Source organism: Manis javanica, chromosome 14, assembly GCF_040802235.1.
Source record: "Manis javanica isolate MJ-LG chromosome 14, MJ_LKY, whole genome shotgun sequence".
Lineage (NCBI taxonomy): Eukaryota > Metazoa > Chordata > Mammalia > Pholidota > Manidae > Manis > Manis javanica.
The window spans coordinates 62,747,054-62,755,395 of record NC_133169.1 but is presented as its reverse complement, the minus strand read 5'-3'; the positions used below and the strand labels follow the sequence as shown (position 1 = coordinate 62,755,395).

Genomic DNA, 8,342 nt, shown 5'->3' with positions numbered 1-8,342 from the left:
CAAGGATGAGCGAGGTTGTATCAGGACCAGAGGTTGATGGGGTCCCCTTTTTCTGCAGCCGGGTCATGAGAGTCATGGAAGAGAAGATGTGGATGACTACCTGTACACAAAAAAAACAGGTTTCTCTAACTTTATTTCTCCCTTTGACTGATTTCAGTTTCAAAGGGATTTTGCCCCAGGATTTTCCCCCAAGTTATGCACACAAAAGAGATGTCCAGAGAAGGAAGAATACAATATCTGAAATGAAACACAATGGAGGGATTTTATAGCAGACTTTTCACAGGTTGAAGAAGTTCAAAATGATTTGAAAATTAGGGAGCAAGAAAAGAATGAAGAAAAAACAGAGATAAAGAATGTACAGTAATGAAAGAATAAGAGAGCTGTGTGACCAATCCAAATGCAACAATATTCACAAAATAGAGGTACCTGAAGGGGAAAGAGAGAGAAAGGGATAAAAAGCCACTATGAAGAAATAATTGTGGAAACTTCCCCAATCTGGGGAACGAATTAGACATTCAGGTCATGAAAGCACAGAAGGCCCTTAACAAAAGAAACCGAAGAAGACAACACCATAACGTGTAATTAAGATGGGAAAGTTCAAGTACAATGAGAGAGTATTGAAGCCAGAGAGAGAGAAAAAGATTACATATAAAGGAAACCTGATCAGGCTATCAGAAAACTTCTCATCAGAAAATTTTCATGACAGAAGGGAATGACATGATATATTTAGTGTAATGAAACAGAGGACCTTCAACCAAGAATACTCTAACCAGCACGATTATCATTTAAATATGATGCAGAGATTAAACAATGATCAGATGAACAAAAGTTGAAGAAATTCACCACCACTAAACCAGCCTTACTGGATACTTTAAAGGGACTGTTCTCTATGGAAATGTTCCTAAGGAAAAATATCTGTCAACAGTGAAAATAAACCCACAGAAAAGGTAGTAGACCAATTAATTACACTGCAAGTATGAAAATAAAGCAAAATAAACAGCTCACAAAATCAGTCAAGGGATATGAAAAAATGTAGAATATGACACCTAATGCATAAAGTGTGGAGGAGGTAGAAGAAGGTTAAAAAAGGAACCTTCAGAACAAGTTTGAGATACAGTAATCAGTAAGTTTAGATAGACTGTTATATGGTAAAGAAGTTATCATTGAACCTTTGGTAAGCACAAAACGAAAACCTACAATTGTTACAACAAAAGAAAAAGTAAAAGAAAGATAGAAGAGAGAGAGAAAAAGAAAGAAAGAGAGGGAGAGAGAGAGAAAGAGAGAGAAAAAGAAAGAAAAAAAGGAAGAAAGGAAGGAAGGAAGGAAGGAGAGAAGGAAGGAAAGAAAGAAGAGAAAGAAATAAATTTTTCACAAAAGATCATCCGTAATGATCAGGTGATATTTATTCTAGTGATGCAAGGATGGTACAAAACTTGTAAATCAATCAGTATCATCCACCATATCAACAAAAAGAAGGACAAAAACCATGTAATCGTCTCTATAGATGCTGAAAAACATTTGAAAAAATCGACATCCATTTGTGATAAAAACTGTTCACATAGGTGTAGAGGGCAAGTATCTCACATAATAAAGGCTGTATACAACAAACCCATAGCCAACATCACACTTAACAGCAAAAAGCTGAAAATTTCCTCCTCTAAGATTGGGAACAAGACAAGGATGCCACTCACAACTTTTATTCAACATAGTTCTGGAGGTCCTCTCCATGGCAATCAGACAACACAAAGAAATAAAAGGCGTCCAGACTGGTAAGGAGGCAGATCAACCATCACTATTTGCAGATGACATGGTATTATACATAGAAAACCTTAAAGACATCAACAAAATACTACTAGAACTAATAACTGAATTCAGCAAAGTATCTGGATACAAAGTTGTTATACAGAAACTTGTTGCCTTCCTATATATGACCAATGAGCAAGAAGAAAGAAATCAGGAAGACACCTCCATTTACAATTGCATCAAAATGAATAAATACTTAGGAATAAACCTAACCAAGGAGATGAGAGACCTGTACTCTGAAAACTGTAAAACACTAATGAGAGACATTAAACAAGACACAAATAATAGAAATCTATCCCATGCACATGGATAGGAAGAATTATGAATGTTAAAATGGCCATCCTGCCCAAAGCGATTTGCAGAATCAATGCAATCCCTATCAAAATACCAACAATATTCATTATGAACTACAACAAATAGTACTAAATTTCATACGGAACCACAAAAGACCCTGAATAGCCAAATCAATCCAGATAAAGAAGAACAAAGCTGGGGGATTATGCTCCCTGACTTCAAGCACTACTAAAAAGACACAGTAATCATAACAATTTGCTACTGGCACAAGAACAGACACATAACTCAATGGAATAGAATAGAAAGCGTAGATATAAACCACACATATATTCCAATTAATATATGATAAAGAAGCCATGGACATACAATGGGGAAAGACAGACTCCAACAGTTGGTATTGGCAAAACTGGACAGCTACATGTAAGTGAATGAAACTGGATTACTTTCTAACTCCATACAAAAAGTAAGCTCAAAATGGATCAAAGACCTGAATGTAAGTCATAAAAACCATGAAACCTTAGAAGAAAACATAAAAAAATATCTTGAATATAAACACAAGCAATATTTCCCTGGATACATCTCCATGGGCAAGGGAAACAAAATAAGAAATGAACACATGGGACTCCATCAAACTATAAAGCTTGTGTACAGAAAATCAGCAGAACCAAAACGCACCCTACAGTCTGAGAGAATATAATCATAAATGACTTATCTGACACAGGGTTAACATCCAAAATATATAGGGAACTCATACGCCTCAACACACACAAAAAAAAACAAATAACCCAATTAAACAGTAGGTAGAAGATCTGAACAGACACTTCTTGAAAGAAGAAATATAGATGACCAACAGGCACATGAAAAGATGCTCCACATCACTAATCAGCAGGGAAATGCAAATTAAAACCACAATGAGATATCAACCTAACACCAGTTAGAATGGCTACAATCCAAGACATGAAATAACAAATGCTGGTGAGGATGCAGAGAAATGGAAACCCTCCTACACTGTTGGTGGGAATGTAAATTGGTGCAACCATTGGGGAAAGCAATATGAAAATACATAATACAGATAGTTTTTGATTACCAATTCTATTTCATTATTGGTAATTGCTCTGTTCAGCTTTTCTTCCTGGGTCAGTCTTGGAAAATGATATTTTCCTAGAAAGTTGTCCATTTATTCTATGTTGTCCAATTTATTGGCATATAATATTTCATAGTATTTTCTAATAATTCTTTGTATATCTATGATGTCTGTGGTGATTATCCCTTTGTCGTTTCTGATTTTGTTTATGTGTGTACCCTCTATTTTTCTTGATAAGTCTGGCTAGGGGGTTATCTATTTTTTTATTTTCTCAAAGAAGAAACTCCTGGTTTCACTGATTTTTTTCTATTACTTTATTCTTCTCTTTTTTAATTTATTTCTGCTCTGATTTTATTTTGTCACTCCTTCTACTAATTTGGTCTTCATTTGTTCTTCTTTTTCCAGCCTCTTTAATTATGATTTTCCGCCTGTTTCTTTGAGATTGTTCTTGTCTTTTTGGGCTACACCTGTATTTCTATGCATTTTCTTCTTAGAATTGCCTTTACTGAAACCCATGGGTTTTGGGCTGTTGGGTATTATTTTAATTTATCTCCATGGATTGCTTGATTTCTTTTTTAATTTGGTCATTGATCCAATGATTATTTAGAAACATGTTGTTTTTAGCCACCGTGTGTTTGTAGGCTTTTTGATTTTTTTGCATAATTTATTTCTAATTTCTGACCATTGTGGTCTGAGAAGTTGATTGATAGAATTTCAGTTTTTTTTATAAAAAATAATAGAATGCATCTTTATTATACAGCATTTTATTTTTTTTTTTATTTTCACGGAATACACTTTCACATTAGATTCCCACAGTGGGAAAAACAATTTATTCCTTATAGTTTGGACAAGTAAAATAAACACATTTGAAGATTAAGTCTCAGTTTGGAATCTGCAGTATTTTGATACATCTGTAAGGGGACCTATGACCTGCATGGCACTTCTCTACGTTCAAAAGCTCTCCAGGATCTTCTTCCTAGGATTTAGAAATTAGTAGTGTGAAATATCAGCATTTCCTAATTTTAAAGTCTAGGACATGGGACCACAAGTAACTGCTGTCACCAGAGCGGAGGGGGGCATTTCCGAAGATTAAATAAACACTGCCTGATTTTCTGCAAAATCCTTACTTACGAATTAACAGTCTTTCCCTTTCTCCATCATGCCAAGGACAGATACAGAAGCTTAATTCCCTTTAAGAGTTTGACAAGTTCAAAGGCAAATGCTCAAATACAATGCTTAGTTACACTGTAAGAAGCCGGGGGACGACGCCATCAGCTCAGAATACAGAACTCACTCTCCTAATTTCCTGGACACAATTACTCTTCGAAATTTTCCTCAAAGATTAAATTCTAAAAATAACCAGGTGATTAGATTTGTCTCACCAATGCACTCATCTGTATTTCCTCCTTGCTGTGAGCTGAATGGCACGACAGCAAAGAGGTATACAATAGATTCTCAAAGCACTAAGTCAAAAGGTCAGAGCTTCCACAGCAGGGCCGCAGCCCTGCAGATGCCCACGTCATAGTGGTTGAAATAGCAGAGCCCAGCGAAAGTCAAAGCCGAGAGCGCCAAGACGCCCGCCTTGGCACCCTTCTGCGCTGTGGCCCCTGCAATGTAGTCAGTGACAACCTGCTCAAGGCCCCAGTGACTATGGAGAGTTAGGGCTGCAGCCAGGGAGCAGTCCATCGCAGAGCAAGGCTTCAGATAAGCAACTGGAAGGAGGCCCAGGGGCACAACACTAACGACCCTCTCGGCAGTCCAATGGAGAGATGCCGCCTTGGAGCCTGAGTGGCAGCTGCGCAACAGGAGGACGTGCTGTGCTCCACAGCATTCGGGGTCATGGGGGTCCTGAAGAAATGCTGAGACATGAGCGGGTCTGACCACTGGGCTTCGGAGGGAAAAATCTCTTCTGCCTCAGGGAGCGCCCAGGATGCTCAGCCTCCAGAGCAGCACCATCTCACTCCCGAAAGCTCAAGGTCACCCAGCGACCCTGAGGCATTCACACCACCAGGCCCCCGCCATGGGGGAGGGAACGTGGCGAATTTCAGTCTTTTTGAAATGATTAAGGCTCTCTTTATCCCCTAGTATGTGACCTATTGTGGAGAACATTCCATGTGCATTTGAGAAAAACATCTGTCCTGCTACTTTTGGCAGGAATGTTCGGTAGATAGCTGTTAAACTATCTGATTTAATGGATTGTTCTGTCCATTTTTTTCCTTTTTTATTTTCTGTCTGGTTGATCTATTATTTTGGGTGGTGTTTATACTCTCCTAAAATGACTATGTTGCAGTCTATTTCCCCCTTTAATTGTTAGTATTCTTTTTCACATATTTATGTGCTCCTATACTGGGTGCATAGATATTTATAATGGTGATTTCCTCTTGTTGGACTGACCCCCTTAATCATTATGGAAAGTTCTTCATCTCTTTTTTGCTTTCATTGTTTTGAGATCTATTTTGTCTGATATAGGTCTGCTAATTTTTTTTTCCTCCCTGTTATTTGCATGAACTATCTTTCTGCATTCCTTCACTTTTAGTCTGTGTATGTCTTTGGGTATGAAGTGAGTCTCTGGTATCCTGAATATAAATGGATCTCTCTTTTTTTTTTTAATTTTTACTTTGAAATAATTATAGATGCACAGGAAATTGCAAAAATAATACAGAGGTTTGGCTACCCTTTCTCTCTCCAACTTTCCACAAAGATATCTTAAATAATTATACTATCAAAATCAGGAAGTTGATATTGGTGCAAAACAGTTAACAACACTACATATTATTCAGATTTCACCAGTTTTTACATTCATTGATTTGTGTGGCATGTGTTTATGTGCACGTGTGTGCATGTATATACACAGATCTACACATTTTTCAAATGTATAGATGTATGTAATCACCATAGAATTCAAGATACAAAGCAGCTCCATCACCACGAAGAAATTCCTTTCTGCGACTCCATCATAATCGTATTATTGCATATATCTCTACCCCTGGCAACCATTAATCAGTACTTCATCTGTTTCTCTTTATCACTTCAAGAATGTTCTATAGCTACAATTACACAGTATTTAACATTTTGTCTGTACTTGTTGGCTTTTCTGAGCTGTAAATTTCTCTAACATAAAAAAGGGCTTCTGTCGTGAGTGGCACACGTGGGGCGGCTCGTGTGCTCTTCGTGCGGAGTCGACATCGGGAGATTTCGGAAGCGTAATTTTTTGGTACTTGGGCAGCTGGTGATCGTTGGTCCTGGCGCCCCAAAAAAAAAAAAAAAAAAAAAAAAATTTCTCTAACATCTTATCTGCGATACATAAGAGGCAAAAGAAAACTAAAACCCAAGGACCACACTGCCATGCTGTTCTTCAAGTTCCAAGAACCCTAGCAAATTTGCCTCATTTTCCACAATATTTTAGAAGGTCTTCCTATGTTTGTTTTATGTATTATGTTTAGGAGTTTTAGCTGTATTTAGTAAGAAGAAGAGAGTGAAATACATCCATTTTACTTTTCCAGAATTGGAAGTTCACACATGCTTTTTATTTTTTTGAGAGGGCATCTCTCATATTTATTGATCAAATGGTTGTTAACAACAATAAAATTCTGTATAGAGGAGTCAATGCTCAATGCACAATCATTAATCCATCTCAAGCCTAATTCTCGTCAGTCTCCAATCTTCTGAAGCATAACGAACAAGTTCTTACATGGTGAACGAATTCTTACATAGTGAATAAGTTCTTACATGGTGAACAGTACAAGGGCAGTCATCACAGAAACTTTCGGTTTTGATCACGCATTATGAACTATAAACATTCAGGTCAAATATGAATATTCGTTTGATTTTTATACTTGATTTATATGTGGATCCCACATTTCTCCCTTTATTATTATTATTATTTTTATTTTTAATAAAATGCTGAAGTGGTAGGTAGATGCAAGATAAAGTTAGAAAACATAGTTTAGTGTTGTAAGAGAGCAATTGTAGATGATCAGGTGAGTGCCTGTAGACTATGTGTTAATCCGAGCTAGACAAGGGCAATAAAATATCCACAGATGCAGAAGATTTCTCTCAAAACAGGGGAGTGAGGATTTAAGCCTCACCACTGTTGATCCCCAATTTCTCACCTGATGGCCCCCCTGAGACTGTGCCTGTCTTAAGTTTTTCCTCCCTTGAGGAATCTTACCCGTCTCTGGGTAACCAGTCATCTTCCGGGGCCATACAGGGAAATGAAAAGTTGGTAAGTGAGAGAGAAGCCATACTGTTTGAAAAGGTTAGCTTTTTACTTCTTTGCAGATGTATGCCCTGTGGTTTCTATGCCCAGCATTTGTCTTGAGGTATCTTTACCACTTGGAGGAATTATGATACTCGGTAAATTCGATATGAGGCACGAATTTTATTTAAGGGTTGTAACTAGGAAGGAAGAAGAAAAGCTACAGAGGTAGCATATGGAAGAAAACATGGGAGGATTGATTATTTCTTTGACATATCTTCTTGTAGAGTAATTTAAGCATGTATAGGTTTTAAACTACTAACTTAATTGTGCACACATATTAACATAATAGGAATACAGTTGCATAAACAAAGCAGATCTATAATTACCAGCCATCTCCAGTGAAGCCAAGAAAACCAGTTAGGCACCCTAGACATTTGGGAAAATTTGTCTATGATATGATAGATATTGTCCAACTGTACTTGAACAGTCTGAGAGAAATCAGACAAATTAAAGCAACGCATTTCTGGGAACTGTTCACATTCCATATGATCTTTTAATTGTAGATAGTCTGTAGTTGTAAGATTTTGGAGCACTACAACTTGCACTTCTCCTAATTCTTGGTTGAGTTCCAACAGTATAGATCCAGTGAAATTTGTTGTTTTACTGTATGCACAGGCCAGCTTAGATATCTCCTTCTTCATTCCAATGGCAAGTCCAGGAAATGGTGGGATGGATGCAGCTACAACTGCAGCATCGCCTGGATCTTTGTGGAGGTTTTTTGATGATCATCTTCTGGAATGACTCTTCCAGAGAGTGCTGATTTTGGAAGTTCTTCTTCATATCGTATCTTCGTTCATTTTCTGGGTAGCCAAATTAGGCTTTGATCTTCTGTATAAAAACTAACAGACTCTTTACCCACACTTTGATATGCCCTTTATACCATTGTGTAGAACTCATTGG

General features: G+C 37.3%; 1 non-coding gene and 1 pseudogene across 1 annotated transcript; one reads left to right on the top strand and one right to left on the bottom strand.

The window, feature by feature from the left end:
- Positions 1 to 4,657: 4,657 nt before the first annotated feature.
- On the bottom strand, positions 4,658 to 5,137 carry LOC108395502 (succinate dehydrogenase [ubiquinone] cytochrome b small subunit, mitochondrial pseudogene; annotated as a pseudogene).
- A 1,163-nt stretch (positions 5,138 to 6,300) lies between these two features.
- LOC140846313 (U11 spliceosomal RNA) lies at positions 6,301 to 6,434 on the top strand. Its single transcript, XR_012125342.1, has one exon. It is a non-coding gene; the product is annotated as a U11 spliceosomal RNA (small nuclear RNA).
- The last annotated feature ends 1,908 nt before the right edge of the window (positions 6,435 to 8,342 follow it).